General features: G+C 30.5%; 1 non-coding gene across 1 annotated transcript; it reads left to right on the forward strand.

Moving 5' to 3' along the window:
• The first annotated feature begins 1791 nt into the window (after positions 1–1791).
• On the forward strand, positions 1792–4379 carry LOC109811061 (uncharacterized). Its single transcript, XR_014434511.1, has 2 exons — positions 1792–3421; positions 3706–4379. It is a non-coding gene; the product is annotated as an uncharacterized LOC109811061 (transcript).
• Positions 4380–26192: the final 21813 nt, after the last annotated feature.

Raw genomic sequence — 26192 nt, forward strand, 5'->3', positions numbered from 1 at the left:
AATATGATATCAGAAGTTAAGTAATTTCCACTAAACCACTTATCCAAATTAAGATCTTTCCAATAATCCTTCTATTTCACATGGTAACTATAGCCTTATAATTTTTCCCCCCTTCAATTTTCATTTCTTATTTACTCTCTTTTCATAACTTCCCTTCTCAAATTCATCCTGTACTGCGACATTTTTCTGGCCACCAACCGGAGCTCCAAGGAGCTGCTAAGCATAACCACCTATTTTGGCGAAATCATCAATTCTCTTACACGTGAGTGCATCTAGCATAATTTTCAATCACCGCTTACTATAGTACATTTTCATTGTTTTTGGGTAGTATTAGATCCTTAAATGGTCTCTTTAACCACTTACCATGTTTGAGACTCCTTCCACCTTTCAGGCTCTCTGATCATCATTATAGAGATCGCTCAATCGTGAAAATTATGTTCAATGGATCAGTCGGATTTAGCATAACAATCCTGATCCATCGCAAACCGAACCCTTTCATTTTTTTTGGAATTTATATTTTCCTACATCCTTTAACTGCATTTGATATATATTAAAGTACAATAGAAAGAGAAAAGTACATGACAAACGATTCAATTATTGTACAACTTTTTTATATTAGTTATCTTTATAAATTCTTATTAATTATCTTAATGGAGGTGATATGGTCAGGCCGGTCTTGAGAGTAGTTTAAGGGTGCAACTGTTAAGATCTCATAACCAAGGGGGTTCAAATTTAAAAAAAAAATATATATATATATATATATATATATAATTGTGTAATAATTTTTATATTATTTTTAAAAATAAATTGAAATTATTATCTCTAATATATATATTTTGTATCTAAATATAAAAATGTGACATAATTATAAAATTTTATTATTTTTATCATTTATTTTTCTATATATTACATTATAAATGAGTGAAATATATTTTTGGTACTTTTAAAATTTTTTAAGTTTGATTTTAGTCTTTCAAAAAACAAATTTATCCTCTCACACTATTTAATTGTTAACTACTCACACAAATTTAACATTAATTATTTTTATTATTTATTTTATTTTTATATTTTACATAAAATTCATAAAGGCATGAAGTATTATTTTATGCTAGTTTACATAATGAGGATTGTTAAAATATAAAAATATAGTAAAAGTGTATTAAATATAAAATTATTCTTTATTTTTTTCTTTCAAAACCGATTATATAAGTAGTTTTAAAAATATAACCAGTTATATAACTAGTTATTAAAAATATAAAATTGACTATTCTAAATCATAATCAATTATTAAAAATTATGATTATGATTAAGTTATAATAACTACTTATAGATATTATAAAATGATGATGGTTAGATTATTTAAATAACTTAAGCATGAGCAACCCTAGTTATCTTAAATCCAATTTAAAAAAGAGCCACCCACCATTGATATATTTACCAAATCTAATAGTGTATTGAGAAAAATTTAAGTCTCACATCAACTATAGAAATAAGACAAAAAAATAATTTCTAAGTGGTGGGTAACCCTCACTTCACAAATTAGTTTTGTAAGATTAAGTTATAAGTTTAAGTTTTAAGTTCATAACTCACTTTCTAAGAACTTTTAAATAAGTCTACTAGTTCAGTTAATAGTTAATTGGTTGTAGTAGCTTGTACATATGAATGACAAATAAATCTGTATTTGTGACTAATATTCGAATCTGTCCCAATTTTAATGAGAAATATTTTATTTAACTGATCACACATAATACCATATTTATTAAAATTGTGCATGGAAGTGGAGACAACTTACTCACCTCATTTTTTGTCCCCACTTTAAATTTTTATAAATTTAATTTACCTTTTTTTTCATAATTTACTTTATATTTATATAATTATTACTCTATTTATATTAGATGAAATTTAATTAATGATATTTTATAATTATTATTCTATATTAATTTTTTTCATATATATAATTTAAAAAAAATATTTAATTAATTTTAAAACAAAGACAAATATATTTATATTCAATGGAAATGAAAATGAAGATACAGAATTCATAACTTTCTATCAAATATAAGAACAAGAATAGATACATATTACAAACTTCAAAACAATAAAGAAGTGATTAAAATCCGTACCCTGTCCATCGACTTACTGTCCCTACTCGTATATGTAACCAAGGCCCTGTATTTTATTTTATTTTTGGTATTGTATGATAAACAAAGTCCCTGTATCAAAATGAGAAATGAAGCACAATTTGTCTTCCCAAATTATGTCTTCATTGGGCAATTTTTCTTTCAACTCAGTTTTGGGCAGTATTTTAAAAATCGGATCGAATTGGCTAGTCAAACCGGTTGGACCGGGAACCGGTAGTCCAGTCAGTCCGAATCTTAAGTTAGATTGGTTATTCAGTCAACTTGTTTTAAATTGGATTGAATCGGTCAATTTTTTGGTTCAACCGGTGAACCGGTGGGTCAAACCGATTCAACCACATTTTTTTTAAGGAATCATAAACCACAAAAATAATAATGAAAATTGAATCTCTTAATAGAAGAGCAAAAAAATCTTATTAAATATAACAATGACTACTTGTTCTAATGTATTTGTTTGTAACATATACAACTTAAATAACTTTTATAGTATATTATTAATTTTAAATTATATATTTAATAATATAATATCTATGTAGATATTACATATATTATTTTGTGATATCACTTGCAAGCATATTATATATGTACATATTATTTATATTTTTTATTTGTATTAATATATAATTTAACATGTAATTTTTTATGTATTTTTTTACAAAATAAAAATAAATTTTTTTAAATAAGATAGAAAAATTGAAATTTAAAATAAGATATGAATTTATTAAAATTTATAAGTATAAAATATATTTAACATGATTTTTTTTAAAAAAATAATAAAAATCGAGTTATGTGGTTCAACTAATAACTTATCGGTTCAACTTTTAACCTACTAACTCAGTACCTTAACCGGTTTGATGACCGGTACAATTTTTAAAATTATGATTTCGATCTCCATCTCCTCGATTTTTTTTTTTTTTTTTACCCTTCCCAATTTATTCGAACTGAAATACATGTTGAATAGGGTTTTGATTCTATCGATGGCACATCAATGACAATGACTCCATTTAACTGGATCTGCTCAATCATAAAAGCAGATAATTTTTCAGCTTTTTGCGTAATTTTTATTAGAATATATATAATAGCCTAACACCAACTAAAACATGTAATGTCGTAATCATATTACAGAATCTATATTTGTCATTATTATTATCTTATCTAGTTCTGTTTTGATTATAGTGAATTTCCATACCTGTTGAATTGGGTCTCGACACGATCGATGACACTTAATTCAAGTTGGAAGCACTCAACCACAAAGGCAAATAACTTTCAGCTCTCTGATCTTGGTATTTTTCCATGTATGCTTACAAATCGTCAAATCCTCTAATTAATTCTTCATCTTCCTTTTATTTTACGACACTAATATATATTTCTTATTTAATATCTTCTGTATTTAAATATGATCTTGTCCGGTTCACAATTAAAAAAAAAAATTATAGAATATTATATTTTATTTAATATATAAACAAATGCGTTGTCATAAAACATGAAAGCAACCAGTAACTTACCGTTGCTACAAGTACAATCTGTGAGTGTTTGACCTGTGTTTTACTTTCTTGTCCTTGAGGAGCAAACAAATTTGATGAGAATCATACACCTCCAAGTTTGAAGGGGAAAAGGGTTTCTTCAGAATATTGCTGTGATGGAGATTGTAATTTCTTTGATCATATTGTTCGCGGGGATTTCTATTTTGGTGGTGATCCATGTCTGCATAGTGGGAAGGGCTTTCAGAGGGGAAAATAATGATGGTCATAACGAAGGTACACAAGGGCAGAACAACAACAGTGGCATGAAAAGAATGTTTGGTGGTGACAACATTGGTGAGCTGAAGAACCTTCCTTGCTTTGATTATGAGGAGGGAGAGAGCCTCGTGGATTGTGCTGTTTGCTTGGAGAATTTCAAGGTTGGTGATGTCTGCAGGTTGTTGCCAAATTGCAGCCACAGCTTCCATGTGCACTGTATTGACTCCTGGATACTCCAAACACCCTTTTGTCCCATTTGTAGAACATGGGTTCATTCACCTGGGATGGAACAAAGTTCTGTTTCTCAAAATGTAGAAATTGAAACTGTGTAGAGCAAATCAAACTATCAAAGATCTCTCTGTGATTAGCTGGATTAGGATTTGTGTCCCAATTTGCCTTTCTGTAATGTTCTTCTGAGGAACATCAGTAAATATTTCTTCAATCAGTAACTTAGGGGATGTAAATCTGCATAACATCACTGTTATTCAATTTCTCATCTGAATATTGTTCTCTCACAGGCAAATTTTTTTGTTTTTTCTTGCGATACCACAGATTGACTTGAAATAACCCAGTACAAGTTGATCTCGTCAATTCTCACATGGAAATTTTAATCTTTTTATATATTAATTATTAGAAGTTAAATGATTCATTTAATCTTTATAGTTTCATAATTTTTATTTTTTCATGTAAATATATATATATATATATATTATTTTTACTTTCAATTTAGTTCTTATCCTCTGTTTATATAGAGGTTTATATAACTATAAGAACTATAAGATAATTAAATTATTATTAGATTATACCACACAATGATTTCAGTGGCAGGCTCAATGTAATTTAAGGCAAAAATTATGGAAAGGGTGACTTTTTTTTCCTTTCTTTTTCTGGTTGGTATGTATGAAATGCTTATCCTTCGAGACAGCTGGGTATCGTGGACAGATTTTCAGCCGAAAGAGTGCGAACTGCCACGACATATTGAATGTTTCTTTGTCTTTTTCGTTCTATCTTGTTGAATGTACACAAGTATTGTTGCAATTTTGTGGTTGTGTTATTGTATTTTGGACAGCATGATGTGGTTCTGGTACTTGAACACTATCTTGAAGTTTTTCGCCATTCCAGATCTACTAACAACATAGATAAATCATTATCTTATCTTTGTCTTAGCTAGCTGTGTAAAGATATAATAATCTCTAATGCTCTTTGCAAATATTCCGTAGAAAATTACAAAATCTTATTCTTATGATTTTTCGACATCACCAACACACTTTGCACAGAAATAAATCATTATCCCGTGACTTTCCTTTGTCTTTGTCAACTGTATATAGACATAAGATGCTTTTTTTCAACTATTCCATAAGAACTTACAATATTCTGAGATTTCTCTTCCCCACTATGCTTATAGGTAGATAAAGGATTTTATATCTTTGTGGATTTGTATTAGCTAATTGTCACCCATTTATTATAATTTTTTTTAAAGAATAAGCTAACAAGCTATAATTAAAATTATCTTATAATATCATCTATGTGTAATTCAGTAACATACTTATAAAAAAAACGAGTGTATGTTAGTAAATACTTAAAAGATTTGTTAGCATATACGTACTTGCTTTTTTTTTTTTTTAATTTTTTTTTTAATTTTTAAAGGGATATGTTAACCGGTTATAATTAAGTTAAAGTTGGTTTGGAATCCTTTGTAGAATGCATGTTGATAACAAAGGTCGTTGAGGTGGACAATCTACGGTGTGAGTCATGCTTTGATGTCTTTCTTAGATCCAATACTTAAGGTAAATGTCATAAATATAAAATGTAATGTCATGAAAATTTACCCTTTATCATTAACAACTCAAGTCGATTTAGAACAATACTATTTTAAAAATTAAAATATCTCAAACTTTTTTTAAGAAGACTTATTTTCTTATTTCATTTAAATTTAATAAAAAAATTAAATGAGTAATTTACTTATATTATTCAAAAATAAATAAAATTAATTTATATAATATAAATAACCAATATTATTTTACTAAGATCTAATGTTGATTTTGATGGAAGAAAGTCATCTTGATCAAACCAATTATTTTTCTTAATTGGATTGATTTGCTATTATTAAAGTGTTTACGAGGAATTGTGTTTATGAGCTCTTTTTACTCGAACTAGTACAATGTTGTTTCAATTTAGGTATATATAATTAAGCCTTTTAACAGAGACGAAAATAAGATAGAGTGACTAATACGTGCCTGTTTCTAGATATTCATCAATGATTATCAAACAATAACTTTCATGCATGTAGACGCTCAAATAGACTGAGTGAATGATACTTATATTGATAACACAAATCATCATCCAATTCACATAATTGTCGGGTTATCATATAAAATGATTTTAAGAAGATAGTTGTTGGATCGAGCGCTTACCACTAGGCCAAAAGCTATAGCTGATAGTCAGGGCACAACTCTTTTTACTTAAGAGCGCAGCAGCCCAAGCGCCATGATTCGACAGTGACTTGGCCCACCTAGCCTCCGCCACGGGACAATTGATGCAACCCGCAACAATCTCCCCCTCAGCAATTGCCCCGCTGGGTATCGAACTCATGACCTTGGCTCTGATACCAATTGTTGGATCGAACGCTTACCACTAGGCCAAAAGCTATAGCTGATAGTTAGGGCGCAACTCTTTTTACTTAAGAGCGCAGCAGCCCAAGCGCCATGATTCGACAGTGACTTGGCCCACCTAGTCTCCGCCACGGGACAATTGATGCACCCGCAACAATAGTAAACTACAAACTACACTATACCAAACTAAAAGTCCTAGAAAAAGAAGAAAAATGTGGTACAAAAGACATACCCAACAGTCTCGTGCACAGTGGCCATATGCGCAGGTAATAGGTGCTTATGAGAGTTCTCAAATATGATTTTCTGACCTTTGTGACAGAGTTTGCTTCTCATATTTATAGAGGTAATTGGGAGCGGTTAATCTCGCGTGGGCTCATCGTGGGATGTCATCGTAGGATGCATAACTGCTCTCCACTACAAAACCTGCGTGGCTTAGGTGTAACTTCTTGTAACTGCTCCTCCCACGTGTCTTTATTTTTTCGACACGCTATGTAGTAACCTCCTTGGTATAACTACTCAAACTGCTCGGGAAACCTCTAGTAACCTCCTTATATCTTATAAATTTTGAGTGATCTTCGAATATCTCCCTTTTGTCTCTATCCCGATACCACTTTTTGGTAGGTATCCCTTTGATTACCCTTTTTCGAGTAGATTCCCCAAATATTTTTTCCCGAGTGACCCCAACATAAAGGACTCCATAATAATAGTAGTGCTTGTCAGATTCTCTGGTTTTGGTTGAGTTGTTCTGGTGTGTACCTATCATCACTCATGTATATGCTAGTAAGCTTATTGATATTCGAAACTTGTTGATGTGATACCTTCTATCCCTGATGGCACAACACATAATAAAATATAAAATTGAAAACTTCATATAAATAAAAGAACTCAATCTATACTGGTAGAAAAAATTATATTGGTAACATAAACTAAATTACGAAAATAAAAAATTACAAAGAAATTAAAATTAACTACTCAATTTAAATAACATGAATCAATTCGTAACTAGTTTTAACTATACTCCTTAATGTCACATGTCCTGATAGAGTGGCCTAACAATGAGGATTATACATCATCACCAACATCATCAACACTATGTTGATGATCACCTATAACAACCACAAGAAAACAACACAAAAGAAAAGGAAGTGAAAAATATCTCACTCTTATTCACGATGCAAGAATGCAAACCGACTAGCCAAACACAAACAACATATATAATAAGAAATAGCATACATAATTACACATTATCATCATATTTAGTTCATTCATAGAATAATAAATAACAATAGATACGATTATAACACCACAAGAAATTCGTCATTTTGCGTCCGTTTTCGTCCCCCTCAAAATAAGTAATGACATTTTATAAAAACGTCATAGTTACGTTCGCCACAAGCATTATATGACAGTTTTTACCAACCTCCGCTACCTTTTTCATTCTGTGGCGTTTTGTTTAAAGGGGGGGGGGGGTTTGACATCCTCTATTTGCAGAGTTTTTTTTGGTCAATTGCGGGGTTTATGTAGCTAGCATCCAAAATTTTCTAATTAAGGGGGTTTAAACAAAATTTTGCCAAACACAAACCCTGCTACAACAATTGCCAAACACTCTCTCTTTAATAGCTAAAATTGTAGAAAAAGAAATTAATTTAAAGATTTCATTAAAGTTATTCAACAAGAATAACATTCATACAAGGATCCAATCAATTTAAAGATTTCGTTAAAGTTATTAGGGATCCTCACCTTTTATGATACTTCCCTTGCAGTGCTCACAATGTACTCAAACTCCTTTCACTATTTGTGAGACAGAGGCCGTGACCACTTTTTAGATATATATCTTTGTGTTGATGTTACCGTGAAACTAAAAGCTAAATTTTTTTTAGGTAAATTGATAATGACAATACTGCATGCAATTATCATAAGGCATGACACAATGTTAAGAAAGGAAGAGGAAACAACCACAACATTGAATCATACTTGAAATGATAGAAGCGAAGGTGAGAAAAAGGGTTGAGCAGCTAGCCACAATTGTCTTTGGAAATGCGAAAAGGTGGGAGATTGGCCCTAACGTCTTCATCTAGGGAGGCGAAGGGGAGAAGGTGGGAGGAGCGATGCACGCAGATGGGAAGAGCAGTGCACGCGGATGGGAGGAGCAAAGTGAGTAAGAGGAAAACATGGTAAAAATTGAAGGAGGGATTGGGTGGAAAAAATGTGGGGGAAAAGTAAAAGAGGGAAAGTGGTGAAAATTTTTAAGGGAAAAATGTATATGAATTTGGGAGGGCATAAACCTCCTCAAAAAATGATAAAAACCGCCATCATTTTCACAATTTTACGTGTTCCTCAAACACGCCACAAGTCATATTAATTTGAGGGTTTTTTTTAAACGTTTGTAAAATAACCCCACTAAATAACAGTTTTTGTAGTGTAATGTTTATACAATGGACACAGACTACATGTTATTATGCATGTGATGCTAGTAAAACATTACATTTGTGCATTGCTACTAGCATTACACTAGAGTAATATAGGAGTACATGTCGGTTCACACCCTTTGTGCACTCTCACTAAAAGGATATACTGTTAGGGTTTGATCGAGATAGCTAAGTCATACAAGATACATCTCATGCTCACTAAAAGGACATACTACTAGGTTCCCAAGTTTTTACACAAGGGACCTTTTCTGATGGTGTATTCCATATCGTACCCCTACAAAAATATTTTTTATACATATGATACATGTCAAATAGACTTTATGCATTACATTCACATGGTTCCATAATTTCACATTTCAGGCATTCATCATGTCTCATTACTCATCACACACTCTCTCATATATTCATTAACAGATCAATTCATATTCACATCAACATTACGTTACAAGAGTTACAACATAGGGTTAAACAGAAGAACAATAGAAGAATCACAAGCAAAACAATGCCCAGCGACACATGTCCCACACTCAATGTGATACCGACCACTGGTCTCTATCTAGATCGCACTTTGTGTGATCGAGCCCACACTTGACGACATAGTTTTAAAAACCGGACCGGTCATCGAACCGGTTAAGGTACTGGGTCAGTGAGTCAAAGGTTGAACCGGTGGGTCACTAGTTGAACCGCATGACTCGATTTTTATTTATTTTTATTAAAAAAATATTCATATTAAATATATTTTATACTTATAAATTTTAATAAATTCATATCTTATTTTAAATTTCAATTTTTCTATCTTATTTAAAATTATTTTTATTTTTATTTTGTAAAAAAATACATAAAAAAATTACATGTTAAACGATATATTAATACAAATTAAAAATATAAATAATATGTACATATATAATATACTTGCAATTAATATCACAAAATAATATATGTAATATTTACATAGATATTGCATTATTAAATATATAATTTAAAATTAATAATATACTATAAAAGTTATTTAAGTTGTATATATTGCAAACAAATATATTAGAACAAGTAGTCATTGTTATATTTAATAAGACTCCTTGCTTTTTCATTAAGAGATTCAATTTTCATTATTATTTTTGTGATTTATGGTCCCTTAAAAAAAAATTTTAAAAAAAAAAAGAAAAAAAAGTGGTTGAACCGGTTTGACCCACCGGTTCACCGGTTGAATCGGAAAATTGACCGGTTCAATCCGGTTTGAAACGGGTCGACTGCATAACCGATCTAACTTCAGATTCGGACCGGCTGGACCACCGGTTCCCGGTCCAACCGGTCCGACCGGCCGGGTCGGTCCGGGTTTTAAAACACTGCTTGACGAGGACACCACCAAGGGCTCTTAGAGTGTTCACGCCTAGTGAAAGTCAACTCATGCCCAACAGAAGCGTCATAGGGAACCCTTGGTGCTTTCGTGCCTAGCGAGGGTCATTCCATGCTCGACATGAGAGACCCTGAGAGTAAACTTTGCTCTCGGCCTCAATGATGCCTGACGTGCCCCAAGTGGTGTCCAACGCTATACTAGAAACCACACTTAACAAAAATATAGAATTACAAGTCATGACTCAATTCACCAAAACACACAATTCAATCGGTAAAAGTATTTTATAACATGCAATTAACATTCCATATCATTCAATTTATAAACACAATCAATATCTTTAGATAACTATCACAACAAGTTCCTTTAGGATTTTCCATGAGAACTCACAGAGACTTCAAATTACACAATTACCATCAAAAACATAAATTTAATCATACATTCAAATAATTTATGCCATTAATCACATACAAGAAGAATAAGAAGTAAAATAGACATAATTGGGAAAAATCTATCATACATGAATATACAACATACATAGGATCAAGAGTTAATTCCACTACTCAGTATATAAACCCACACCTAGAACGAAATTTTTCACTCTCCTCTTACCTATATAAGGTACTATATGACGGGTACACAATTCCAAGGTGATTTCCTTCTTGCTTTTGAGCTTTGAAGCATAAACGTGTGAAAAATAATAGATGTAAAATATATCAGGAAATAATCTTTTTTAAAACCTTAATCTTCCTTTAACTTGATAACTGCTTAATAGAACCTGAGCACGCGCGCCCTAAACATATACATAAGGTCCCTTTTTGCTCTTCAGATTATTATTAATGGATTAATGTAGAATTGTGTTAATTGGGCTTGAAGCCCTTAGTTGTTTTTCCTTTCCTTAAGCTGTATTGATTCTCTTCCCTTCAAGGGTCACGGGTCAGGATTAATTGACTGTTACTATTTTCTCTTTAAATCTTCACCAATGTAATGTTGAAGGATATGAAAAAATGAAATATGACTCTTCTTTGCAGAATTTTACTTTCCTTGTTTAGTAGTAATATTTAAATCCTATCAATTTTGGTGTTTTCATTGAGCTAAAGCTAATTCCTCCAAAGATTTGGAGGATTCCCTCATCATTTCCCTTATTGACAAACTCAGTCTCCTCACCACTCCAGATTGAAAGTATATAAACCATGCAGGATTCCCGATTTCCCATCATGATAGTGTTACTTCAATGTTAGCTGACGTTTTAGAGCAACTCGCCAACATCGCTCCTCTAGCTCTCACACCTCCACCTTAGGCATGCCTCCCGGCTCTTAGTCTACACCCCAAGAAATCCCATTTATTCCTCAGGCGGTCCCTACTACCACACTGTTGCATGATGAGGACCTCATTGTTCTTTCTGAACCCCCTTCTAAGCTAGATAGTCTTTTACTTGTTGATTCTGTGGGTCTTCCCTTCATAGCTGTCTTTGTTGTTTCGTTGTCTTCTTTTTTGGTTCTTTTCTTTTCATGTACCCGAAGAAAAAGGACTCGATAATAGGTTCCAAAGTCTTGAACACAATTTCTTTTTCTTGGTTTTAATGATTAAAAATGTTGAAAAAAAATTCGTCTAATGCTATAACATTCTTTGAGTGAAATAATCTTTTTGTGAGTTTTTCCTTTCCAACTTATGAAGTACAAACACGTAAGAATCAACATGAAAAAGATCTTTGAAGGTTGAAGAATTACCAAAACAACAAAATTCAGTAACAGCTTCTGAAAATTGATCCTACTCAGTTAGTGGTGGAGCTTGACCAAATATGTTGAAGGATAAAATATAGTTAAATGGTTTATTTAAAATAAAAATAAAGATTAAAAAAACATCTTTACCCATTTTTTAACGTAGATCCACCACTGTAGCCACAACAGAACTTGAAGAAAGGTCACATCCAACGAGATGAGGATTGAAGAACTCACAAATAAAATATTAGAAGAACAATACTCTTCACCTACATTAAATCAAAATCAATTAATATGACACGGGTCAACACCTAACTTATGGAGAAATTATGAAAGGGGTCTAAAAGAATCTTTTCAAGGTGCGTCTAAGATGGACTTTGTAAAATTGGTCCATCATGTCCATTAAATATAAAACATTAAAATAATAATATATTAATATAAACGGCTGGGATGAAATAGATGTAACTTATAATACTGGTTATACCTATAATTTTTTTTACTAATTAATATTAATCCCTACACAAATAAAGCATTTAATTAGGCGTAAAAATATTTAATTAAGGTTGGTTGAGGAAGAATTATATCCAACCCGAAGAGATGATAAATCAAGATAAATATCACCATTATGTTGCATAATCGCTATATTTCTATTTGGTACCAATAAAGAGAATGTTTTGTAACTCCCATATCCATTTTTTTAATTTATTTTGTTTAATTTTTGAACGAAAATAGCTTTGTAGAATTAGTATAAATAGGTGTCTAGCATAAAAAGAAAGTATAAATAGGTTTCTACAACTAAAATTTATTTGGTTGAGGCATCTTCCTAGTTAATTAGGATACTTACCTCCAACACAACTACAGTTCCCCATGACAACAGTGGTATCAGTAACTTGTGATTAGCCAATGGTGTTTTTTTTTCCTCTCCAATGGAACATGTAGTCATCGATTTTTCACTTTGTCTATAATTTTCCTTCTCAAAAACGAACTCCAATTTGCTCATTTGCCCGTTCAAACCGCTTGTAAATCTTCTCATTAAATCTCTTTCAATTGGGAATCTTTATGGTGCGGTTTACTTCAATTTTTTTCTTTAAAAGTCATTCGAACTAATCAGAAAAATTAATTATGGTTTAATTTAGTTCTATTTAAGTAAATTATGAAATTTAAATTAAAACAAATCAATCTTTTTCAATTTAATTTGGTTTGATTTTACAGTTTTTAAAATTTGTTATTTAAAAATTAACTAAAAATATGTATTACTATATTATTTTTTAAGACTATGCTAAAAATAAAAATAAAAATATACAATTAATAAAATATTTCGATCATCTAGTATATTTATTTAACATCAATTTTTATCTTATTATTATAGTCAAAACATTTTTTAATACAATTTTAATTATCATATTAAATATTTTTTTTCTCATATATGTAGTTTGTCACTTAATTTTTTTTTTTGAATTTTATAAATAATACATAATTTTTCATTCAAAAATTCATATTAGTAGCCTTCAATTGTATAAATTATCTTTCAAATGTTATAACATATATTTGCATAGAAAAATATAATTTTAGTGTAGCTTATAATTTTATTAAACACATTTTATGTTATTATGTATTTGAAAAAAAAAATATTTACAAATAAGTGTAATTTTCACTTTAAGAAAGACAAACCTAGTAAAAAGGGAGATAAAAATTTGAAATGCAATAAATGATGATATTATAAATAAAAAAAACCTAAAATGTTATATAAACTGTACTATTAGACTTAGATACCGAGTTATTTTAAAAATTTAGGTTTTTGCATTACTATGAAGTTTCAAGTTAACTAGTTTCCTAAAGCCTTTTAAGAGGGATATTGAGAACTTAATATGTGTTTAAACTCTTTCATGTCATTATTTTTAGAGAAAGTCGAAACATAATAATCTTTTTAACATCTTTCAAGTAACCAAACTTGAAAAGGCATTATTTATTATAGAAAATGTTTAAAGATGATGCATAATTCTACTCTAGTTCTCTCATTCTTGTAGCCCATGTACAAATCCAATTTCATCGAACAATGTAGGAATTCAGAAAAATTAGAAGGTTGAAACTCATGTATTTTTATTCATACTTGCAACCTTTAAATAACAAATCACAATTGAAAGATGATACAAATTCTGTTTATAAACATAAAACTAAATGACAAATGTAAATACTCATAAAAGTATAACAGCACCTATAATTCCTATAATTAAAATTCATAATCGTAGAAATTCTAATAATGCTCCATTAATCTGAAATAAACTCAAATAATAGATGTTGATTCAGATTCTCAACACTCCTCCTTGTATCAGTAGTTGACTCCAAGTTTTCCTCTTAAGTTCTCAAACTTTCTTTTTGAAAGTGCCTTTGTAAAGATGTCTGCCAATCGATCTTCTGTCTTGTAATATACTAACACAACATTACTTTTTTTCTGAAAATCTCTAACAGAATACAGCTTAACATTGAAGTGTTTAGTCTTCCCATGAAAGACTAAATTTTTAGAAATTGCAATTGCTGCTTGATTGTTTACAAACACCTTAGTTGGATTTGTTTGAACCACTTCTAGAAAATTGCAAAATAGCGACTGAAATTAGCGACCAAAATTTATCAATCGCTATTTAGTGAACGATTTAGTGACCGATTATGAATAATAAAAATAGGGACTGATTTAGCGACCAAAATAAGTCGTCATTAGAAAGTCGGTCGCTATTTCGGTTGCTGAATAAAAAATTTTGATTTTTTAATGACGGAATTAACTTCGGTCGCTAAATTATAAATTTTGATTTTTTTAGCGATAGAATTAAATTCGGTCGCTATTTTAGTCGCTAAATTATAAATTTTGATTTTTTTTAGCAACGAAATTTAATTCGATCGCTAAATATTAGTTAAAATTAGCGATGAAATTGAATTCGATCGCTAAATAGTAGTTAAATTTAGCGACAGAATTGAATTCGGTTGCTATTTCTGTCGCTAAATTATAAATTTTGATTTTTTTTAGCGACAGAGTTTAATTCGGTCGCTAAATAGTAGTTAAAATTAGCGATGAAATTGAATTCGGTCGCTAAATAGTAGTTAAATTTAGTGACGGAATTGAATTCGGTTGCTATTTCGGTCGCTAAATTATAAATTTTGATTTTTTTTAGCGACAGAATTTAATTCGGTCGCTAAATATTAGTTAAAATTAGCGACAAAATTGAATTCGGTCGCTAAATAGTAGTTAAATTTAGCGATGGAATTGAATTTGGTCGCTAAGTATTAGTTAAAATTAGCAACGGAATTTAATTCCGTCGCTAAATTAAAAATTTTGATTTTTTTAGCGACGGAATTGAGTTTGGTCACTAAATATTAGTCAAAATTAGCCACAGAATTGAATTCGGTCGCAAAATAGTAGTTAAATTTAGTGACGGAATTGAATTCGGTCGCTAAATATTAGTTAAATTTAGCGACCGAATTCAATATTTAGCGACAAAATTTAATTGGGTCGCTAAATAAGAAATTTTAATTTTTTTAGCGACGGAATTAAATTCGGTTGCTAAATATTAGTTTAAATTAGTGAAGGAATTGAATTCGGTCTCTAAATCAGAAATTTTGCTTTTTTTAGCGACATAATTAAATTCGATCGCTAAATATTAGTTACAATTAGCGATGTAATTCTATTCGATCGCTAAATATTAGTTAAAATTAGCAACATAATTCTATTCGGTCACTAAATATTAGTTAAAATTAGCGACAAAATTCTATTCGATCACTAAGTAAAACTTAAAAAAATTTATAAATTGCTTAAAAGTGATGATAATATTATTGTTGAGTATCAATCCCATTTTCTTTTTATTGTAAGAGCAAGACATTAATTTATAATAAAAAAAATATTTATATGCACTCCTACATAATTAATACCAATAGTTATTTATGTGAAAAAATATTTAGAGGTTTTTTTTTACGATTGGATTTTTAGGCAGTTTTTTAATTAGAGTATATGAATTTTAAAATTTCTTATTTATTTTATCCATATTTATAATATATATTTCTAACTTATGATAACTTTATTTTTAAATAAATTTTTACATTTAAATTTTAAATCAGTATTTTATTAATGGTTGATAATTAGAAAATAAAACAAGGATAAATACATTTTTTGAATTTTATATCTTAGATTTAAGATGAATAAATATATTAAGTTAATTAATAATTTATTTAAAATGTTAAAATTTAATTTATAAAAATAATATTTTAAAAGAGAAGAGTTATAATAATATCGGTGTAACTTTTACTAAGTATTAAATCGCTCAATAAATTTATATTAAATGTGAATTTTATAAATTCAACCGTTAGATTGAAAGTTTTTTACTCTTAGATCATATATATAGAATCGTATATGAATTCAAGATGATTTGATACTTCATTCTTGTAAAACAAAATTGACGTAATATATACATTTCAAATAAAATATGAGCACTTTGATTACTTTTAAGTTATTGTTCAATTTTAACAAAAAATGATATAAACATATAAAGTGATATGAACTTTCAATCTATCGGTTGGATTTACAAAATTCACATTTAATATAAATTTATTGAGCGGTGTAATACTTAGTAAAGGTTATACCAGTGTTATTATAACCCTTCTCATTTTTAAATATATAAATTATTACTAAACTTTTAAATTTATAATAAATAATTTAAATTGTATCATAAAATTAATTTTAAATAGAAATAAGTAGATTGTTAATTATAAAAGTAAGTATATATATAAATAAAGATTAATTAAATATAATATAATTATTATTATTAGTAATATAATTATTATATATATTATTATATATTTATAACGGTCCGGATATACCAAAATGATAAGGATCCAAAAATAATATAAGTATGAGATTGGATAGTTGAAGATGACTTAAATGAATTAATTTATACTACTTATACTAACAACATGCATTTGCTTTTCGGTAGCTTATCTCATAAGAACTTCACAACTAAGCGTGTTTGACTTGGAGTAATATAGGGATGGGTGACCTTCTAGGAAGTTTCCAAAAATTGTGTAATTAAGGACAAAACATGCTAAAAACTTATGTATTGTGAAATAAAATCCTTAAGAGGCCAAATATGAGTGGTTCGTAACGACCAAATTTGCGACGTCTATAAAATTTAATAAAATAAAGAATAAATATTTAGCAACCGATTTATTTGGTCACTAATTTGGTCCCATACACTTCAACGACCAAAATCATTTCAACCATTTAGCGACCGAAAATTTTTCCGTCGCTAAATAGCTTAGCGACTAGGGTTTTAGCGATTGATTAAATTCGGTCGCTAAGGTAAATAGTGACTGATTTTTGCAATTTAGCGAGCAATTTTGGTGGTCGCTAAATTGCATATTTTTTGTAGTGAACCACTTGTAGATCATCTAGAATTTTCCTCAACCATAAAGCTTGATTAACAGCTTCAGCAGCAACTATGAGCTCTACTTCTACAGTTGATTGTGCCACATTGTCTTCTTGCTTGAGGCCCATGAAAACATTCTTGAACCTTTAACATATCTTAGCACACGTTTAGCAGCTTGAAGATGTACTTCACTTGCATGATGTATAAATCTAGAGAGAAGGCTTACAACTTGCAAAATATTAAGTCTTGTTGCCGTAAGATACATTAAGCACCCAACAAGACTTCTAAAATCAGTCTCATTAATCTTTTCTGCACCATCCTCTTTGCAAAGCTTCAACTTTTGAAACATTGGAGTACTCTCCATTTGAAACTTCTTCAGAATTTCTTTTGCATATTTCTTCTGACTGATAAAAATTCCTTTCTGGTCTTGTTTGACTTCCAAGCTAAGAAAGAAAGCCATTTTTCCACAATCAGTCATCTAAAAAACTTTCATCATATCTTGCTTGAACTCCTCAACAAATGCAATACTGCTTCCTATCACTAAAATGTCATCCACATACAAAGAAACAATTAAAATTTCAGAATTCAAGCATTTCAAAAAGAGAGTTAACTCACTGAGACTTTTTGTGAAGCCAATACTCAGCAAGTACTCATCAATTCTGCTATATCAGGCCTTTGGAGCTTGCTTCAAACCATACAAGAACTTATTTAGCAAATAAACCTTGTCTTCTTGTCTTTTAACCACAAAGCCTTCAGGTTGCTCAACATATATCTCCTCTTCTAAATAACCATTTAGAAAAGCAGATTTTACATATAGTTGAAACACATTCCAACCATTTTGTGCTACAAAAGCTAGAACCAATCTGATGGTATCAAGTCGGGCAACAGGAGCAAATGTTTCAGAGAAATCAACTCCATATTTTTTTGCATATCCCTTCACTACAAGCCTGGCCTTGTGCTTATTAATGGAACCATCTGCATTGAGTTTGGTTCTAAACACCCATTTAACACCAATAACATTTTGATGTTGAGGTCTAGAAACCAATTCCCAAGTTTGATTCTTTTCAATCATGCAAAACTCCTCCTGCATTGCAACAATCCACTTTGGATCCTTTTCTGCTTCAAAAAATCTGTAGGTTCTAAAATAGCAGCATTACATCTTTCATAAATATCAAAAAGTAATTTGGTTCCTCTAACTGGTGGATCATCAACATTTTCGTCCAAAATTTCATCTTTTTCTTCTATAAAAGAAAAATTAGGAACCTGCTTCCAATCATCTTTCTCCTAGCTCCATTGTTTATCTTCAACAAAAGGAACATCTCTGCTTATGAGAATGTTACCAGTTTGTGGTTGGCAGAATCTATAAGCTTTTAAAGGTGTGCTATAGCCAATGAAAATTCTTGCTTCTGTCCTTTTGTCTGGCTTATCTCTTTTCACCTTTGGCACATAAGTAAAACAAATACAGCCAAAAAATTTGAAGTTTTGAACAAAAGGTTTATAGCCATACCATGCTTCATAAGGAGTTTTTCCTAGAACAGCTTTTGTAGGAAGCCTATTTAATAGAAACATAGTCATATTTGTAGCTTTAGCCCAAAACTTCTTCGGAAGTTCTTTCTCATGCATCATGCTTGTAGCCATCTCCATTATCGTTCTATTCTTCCTCTCATTCACTCCATTTTTTTGTGGAGTGTAAGGAGTAGTAAGTTGGTGCTCAATCCCAGTTTCTTCACATAAAGAATTAAATTGATCTAAAATGTACTCTTTTCCATTATCAGACCGTAGAACCTGAATTTTACAGCCAAATTGATTTTCAATCCAAGCCTTGAACCTCCAAAAAATTATTGCAACTTCATATTTAAATTTCAAGAAATAAATCCAGCACATTCTTGTCAAATCATCAATAAAGAGAATGTAATATTTACTCCCATTTAGAGATAATTCAGGTAGAGGTCTTCCAAGGTCTATGTGAATCAATTATAGTTTCTGTGATGCTCTCCAACTAGTTTTTGGAAATGGTAGCCTGTATTGTTTCCCATATTGGCATGCATTACAATTATTTAAGTCAGCTTCCAATGATGGCAAGCCTTCCACAATATTTTTCTTCTTCATGTTCAGCAGTGCAACATGGTTAAAATGACCTATTCTCTAGTACCAAAGCTCAGTGACATTAATTGTGCTTGAAACAACAGCTTGCACCTCCTCCATTAAATCTAAAGAGAGGCTTTTTCCCTTCATTTTGACCTTGAACAGATCATGTCCACTTGCATCTTTGATCAAACACATTTTGTCTTCAAATGGAATTTTGTAGCCTTTTTCAAGCAACTGTCCAACACTTAACAAGTTTTGATTAATTTCAGGTACATAAAGTACATCAGTGATTATTTTTGTACCTGAACAACTTTCAATTGCATTAGTACCCTTCCCTTTTACAGTTATGCACTCTCCATTGCCAATTCTGACTTTTGAAACAATTTCCTATCCAACTCCTTGAACAATTCTTCATCATAGGTTATGATGTGTGCATCCACTGTCAATTAGCTAGCTCTTGTTATTGGTGGAAAAAAAAGTTGCTGCAAATAACTGCTCCTTCACCTCTTGTTGGTCAACCACTTGAGCCTCTGTTTGAGATTCCCTTTTGTTATTGCAAAATTTTGCAATATGACCAAGCTGGTTGCATTGTTACAGCGTACGTTGGGTCTTCTCCAACATCTGAAGTGAGGATGGTTTCTCTTTCCATAATGTTGACAAGGAGGATGATTTGGTTTCTCATCATCTCCTTTACCACCTTTGTTGGAACTTTCTCATTGCTCAAAGTTGTTCCCTTTAGCCTTTTTTTTCTTTCCTTTGTAACCATGATTGAGTTTCAATTTTGCTTGTAAAGAACCTTCAATCACGCCTTCCTCCCTCATGAGTCTCCTTTGTTCTTGGGCTTGCAAAGCATACATCAATTCTGCCAAAGTGATATTTGACAGATCCTTGGAATTTTCCAAAGAGGAAATGGTGGATTCAAACCTCTCAGGAAGAGTCACAAGGATTTTCTGTACTATCCTTGTATCAGAAAATTTTGTCCCAAACAACCTCACCTTGTTTACAATGCTTAGAAGTTTGTTAGAATATTCTTTCACCCTTTCTGACTCCTTCATCCGCTACATCTCAAACTCCCTGATCAAATTCAGCACTTGCATCCCTTTAACTATCTTATTTCTTTTATACTCTTGTTTGAGAAAATCCCAAATAGCCTTTGTTGACTTTAGGGGTAAGAATCATAGATACCTAATTGTTGAATTCATATTGGATGGTGAATTTTCTAGACAAAAAATAAGTTCTAGTTGATTATAATTTGTATGATTGATTATGGTGATGTTTGTTTCAAGATTTTGTCCCAATGTTGGTGAGTTTTGTAACACCTCGAATTTTTCTATTAATATTACAAATAGTTATTATTTATTTTGTATTTATGAAGATTATTTCCTTATAATTATTTTGATTAATTAAATGGGTTTGATTGAATTTTTAAAGGTTTTTAATAATAATTATTTATGAAAATTATTTTGTATAATATTATTAATTATTATATTTTGTTATAATTATTATTTGAAGAAAATCATGTTTTAAATTGTATTGATATTTTATTTTAATTTGATATATATATATATATATATATTATTTATTTATTTATTTATTTATTAATTGGTAATTCTAGATTTTCATAAACCCCGGAACGGGCCGTTCCAACTCGAGCTCGCATGGGTAAAATTTCAACCTAGAACGGGCCGTTCCGGATGTGGTTTTAAAGAACATGGTATTGACTCAAAACGGGTCGTTCTACCTTGGAACGGGCCGTTCTGAAAATCCCAAAACGGGCTGTTTTGGTTTTGGAACGGGCCGTTCTGGGAGAGCTTTTGTACATGTTCTATGTGCCCAGAACGGGCCGTTCCGGATTCGGAACGGGCCGTTCTGGCCGCGGCCTGATGCCTATAAATAGAGCGTTTTGCACTCTCTAAAACTCATTTTTTCAATTTCTAATTTTTTTTCTCCTTTCTCTCTGAAGACGAAGGGGAACCTAGAGGGGGCGACCAACAAAATTTGGCTCCTGCTTATCGAGGTAAGGGGGGAGTGAGAAATCTCGCTTTGGGTGTGGGAATATATGTTGGGTAGTGGGATTGGCCCCCAATCCTGTGTTTGATGTATTTGTTTTTGTATGCTCATGTATGAGGGGTTTCTCCCAATTGTATCTGTTTTGCTTATTATTTTTCTTATATGCAATTAATTGTATGATTTGATATCTCTATGGGTTCCATGGGAAACCCTATGAGAAACAGGAAAAATAGCAAAATATGAATGTTTTCTGTTTTGCTATCTGATTGCTTTATTATATTCCTTGTTTGATGAGATGTTAAAATATGTATTTAATTTTATAAATAAACGAGTTTTGATATAAATTAAAGTGCTATGTGGAGGCTTTGTGAATATGATGAGATAATGTGAAATGTGATTGAGATATGATATATGAAATGTGATAATGAAATACGATGATGAAATGTGATGACGAAATGTGATGATGTGAAATGACTATGGGAAATGATAATGTGATATGAGAATGCATAGAGTCTTGATTGACATGCATCATTTGCATAAGTGTTTTAAGGGTACGATATGGAATAAACCGCCAGAGAAGGCCCCCTAGTGTAAACGCTTTGAGGATTAGTCCTTGGGGATAGCTCGGTTTGGAAGTCCCAGTCTTGCCCATTGTGTGCATGGGATGTATCTTGCGCGGCTTAGCTATCCCGACGAGACTCTGGTAGTATATCCTTCTAGTGAGAGTGCGCAGAGGGTGTGACCCGACATGTACTTCTAGCCTACTCTTCGTAAATTGCTAGCGGCAATATGCCATTTGATGTTTTATTGGCACCACATGCATGATAATATGTAGTGCGTGTCCATACATGTGCATTTTCAATGTTATATGATAAAGTGATGGTTTATGTCTTGGATGAGTGAGATGAAATATTGTTATTAACATATCTATGTTATATCTGTCTTGTTTGTGTTTGGCTATCCGGTGTGTATTTCTACACTGTGAGCCAGAGTGAGATGTTTCTCACTCCCTTTGCTCGTGTTGTTTTACTTTGACTATTATACAGGTGATCATCAGCGTAAGGCTGAGGATGTGGACGATGGAGATTAGGCTTCTATGTGAGATTTTGCTCTGATAGGACATGTGACATCGGGACATAAATAGAATTAGAATATGATGTTGTTTATGTTTTACTAAAGTATATATTTTGGAAAATTCAATTTTTATTCTTTGTAATTTTATTTGCTATTTGGATTAAGTACATGAATGTGAATTCTCTACTCACATGTTATTGGAATTGTCGTTTCAATTTTTAAATATTTTTTTATCCAATAAGATATTTCTTTTTATTATATATATATATATATATATATATATATATATATATATATATATATATATATATATGTTGGGGTAGAGGGTGTCACATTAAGTGGTATCAGAGCAGGTCGATCCAATCGACCGTGTGTGTTATGTGCTTATCACGACTCTATTGTGTACTCTGTCTGTGTCTTCTTTGTTGTGTACTATGATGATGTTTTGCTTTGATGATGATGATGTTCTTCTTGTGTTGATATTGTTGAGTTTGATATTGTTAAATTATTTTGTAATTAGAGGAATGATAGTCATGATAGTGTTAGCTAATACCATTATGACCGCTCTTCTTCATTTTTATGATTGCTTATTTGTTTGATACTTCTTGCTTACGTAAGAAGTAGTGGTTGAGTGATTTCGCTTGTGTTGCAAGCATATGTGCGAGTAGTGGTAGATGAGATATTGTGCTAATATTGTAGGAACTATTGAGGCCATAGATTTGGGTAAGACATTGATTTTTTTTAGTGTATTAAGAGTTTACGATTGGTGGAATTTTTGAAAGCTATAATTGTAGCGATTGAATCCAAGGATGATGTATGTTGAGAATTGGAGTTTTGGTATTCTTAAGGAGAGATTGAAGTGCTGATGATTTCTAGAGTTTGATGGTTGCATGTTGACCTTTTATGGTTTAGGTAGCATGTGAATTTTATTTTCTAAGCCTTTTGTACTGAATATGTGAGTTGTTTTGGTTTAGGATTGTAGTGGAAAGCTTGAATATGAAGTTTAGGTGTGAGTTTGGAAGGGTTGAGGTATTTTTGTGGGCTTAGATATATTGATATACTATTGCTATTTGGTGTAGAAGATATTTTCGCTGCAGTTTTGTTGTGCCAGTATGAGTACCATATTGACAGATTTAGATTTTATGGTCTTCACAAAAGTTGTAGCCTTGGACGTGATCTTTCCAATGGAACTGGAATCAGGTAAAACGGAGGTCTAGAACTCCAGTTATAGCTACTTTGGTGATCAAAGGTCTAGTTGCAAGCGCTGAATATATCTGCTGAGGTTTTTGAAATTTTTAGCTAAGAAGATGATCTTTTTAGAATCTTATGTCTTCATAGGAGTTGTAGCTTATTCTCTTATCTTTCTTTTTTGAGATTGGTTTGAGATCATTTGGATGAGTATAACTCTCTAGGTATCATTTTCTTTGATCGTTGTTGAAGGAATATGTATGGTGTCATGATATTTTTGAATCGTTAGGCAATGCAAGGATAAAAATTGATTTTGTTATGATTCTGAGATGTCATGTGGATTGAGAGGTTGTTTAAGGTTGTATGATGCTATGTGGTAAAGGTTGTTCATGTACATGCTTATGGATGGTATATTTAATTGAAGGTTTAAAGTAGGTATTCTAATATGATTTAATATGCATGTATGTTGATATGTGGATAGATGACCTTAGGGATCAATTGGTGAATGTCGTGTGGTTAGTGAGATTGATCTTAGGGTGTGATATGATCATATTGTAGTTGAGGGTGGAGATATATCCAAGACGGTTGTATGTTAAGTTATCTAAGTATTACTCACTACAAGAAAATGACGATTTTGCGACGGTTATATAGCCTACATTGCGACGGTTAGAACTGCCGCAAAGACAACATTGCGACGGTTTGGGAACCGTCGCAGAATTGTCCGTCACCAGGCAATTTTGCGACGGTTATCAGAACCGTTGCACAAACCGTCGCAAACTTGGAATTGCGACCCTTTCATTAACTGTCGCACCAACTGCCTCTATATTAACATTGCGACCCTTTCATCAACTGTCGCACCAACTGCCTTAAATTAATATTACGACCCTTTTTTTACCCCTTGAAAATTATATTTTTTTTAAATTTAATAAATTTATTAATGTAACAATCATTATATTTGGCCTCTCAAGAGTTCTATTTCACGATATTTCACTATTTAGCGTGTTTTATCCTTACTTGTGCAATTTCTGGGAAACTTCCCGGAAGGTCACCCATCCCTGTACTAGTCCAAGTCAAGCACGCTTAACTGTGAAGTTCTGATGAGTAGGCTACCGAAATGTATATGTATGTTGTCAGTATAACTTGTACAAATTAATTTATTTAAGTCATCCTAAAATATACAATCTCATATTTGTACTATAATAATAATATATGATAATTTTATATTACGAATAATAATAATAATAATATATTTAGCTATTTTTTATTTATATGTACTTACTTTTATAATTAACATCTACTTATTTCTATTTAAAATTATAATTTAAATTATTTAATTTTATAATTTAAAATGATAATATAATTTATAAAATTATAAATATTTATTTATTACATACTTATAAATTAAATTTTAATATTTTAAATAATTATTAATTAATTTAATATATTTATTTACCTTAAATCAAACATATAAAATTCAAAAAAAATGTATTTATCATTGTTTTATTTTCTAATTATCAACTATTAATAAAATACTAACTTAAAATCTTATGTAATTATATAATATTCTCATATCAAATTTAAAATCAGATATTAGTTATACAAAACTATTAAGATCATATAGTAAATTGTCAATAAAATTTTAGTTAAATAATTTAAAATAATTAATGTTTCAATTATATTGTTAATTAGCAAATAATTTATTCTAAATCTAATTAATTTTTTTATATTAATTATTAGTAAAATTTAATAACTTTTAAATTAACAATTAATTGGATCGATGAAATTCAACACATACCATGAGTTATTGAGCGGAATAACTTTACCAAGAGTTATTTTGTAAGTTATCTTAAATCAAACATATAATATTCAAAAAATGTATTTATCCTTGTTTTATTTTTTAATTATCAACCATTAATAAAATACTAACTTAAAATCTTATCTAATTATATCATAATATTTTCATATCAAATTTAAAACCAGTTCTTACATTTTCGACAAATATAAATTTTTCTGAAATATTCCATCAATAATATTGTTTTTCCTACAAAAATTTTATCATCGAAAATATAAATTTTCTGACAGATTGAATTTAATTTTATAAGAAATCATCTTCGATTAATATAACATTTTGTATATATGATTTAAGAGTAAAAGATTTTCAATTTAACGGTTGAATTTACAAAATTCACATTTAATATAAAGTTATTGAGCGGTGTAACACTTAGTAAAATTTACACCGATGTAATTATAACCCCCCTCATATATATATATATATATATATATATATATATATATATATATATATATATATATATATATATATATATATAACTAAGTATTACACCGCTCAATAAATTTATATTAAATGTGAATTTGGTAAATTCAACTGTTAGATTGAAAGTTCATATCTCTCATAGATTATATATACAAAACT

Source organism: Cajanus cajan, chromosome 6 (genome assembly GCF_000230855.2).
Source record: "Cajanus cajan strain Asha chromosome 6, NIPB_CcT2T_4, whole genome shotgun sequence".
NCBI classification, from domain to species: domain Eukaryota; kingdom Viridiplantae; phylum Streptophyta; class Magnoliopsida; order Fabales; family Fabaceae; genus Cajanus; species Cajanus cajan.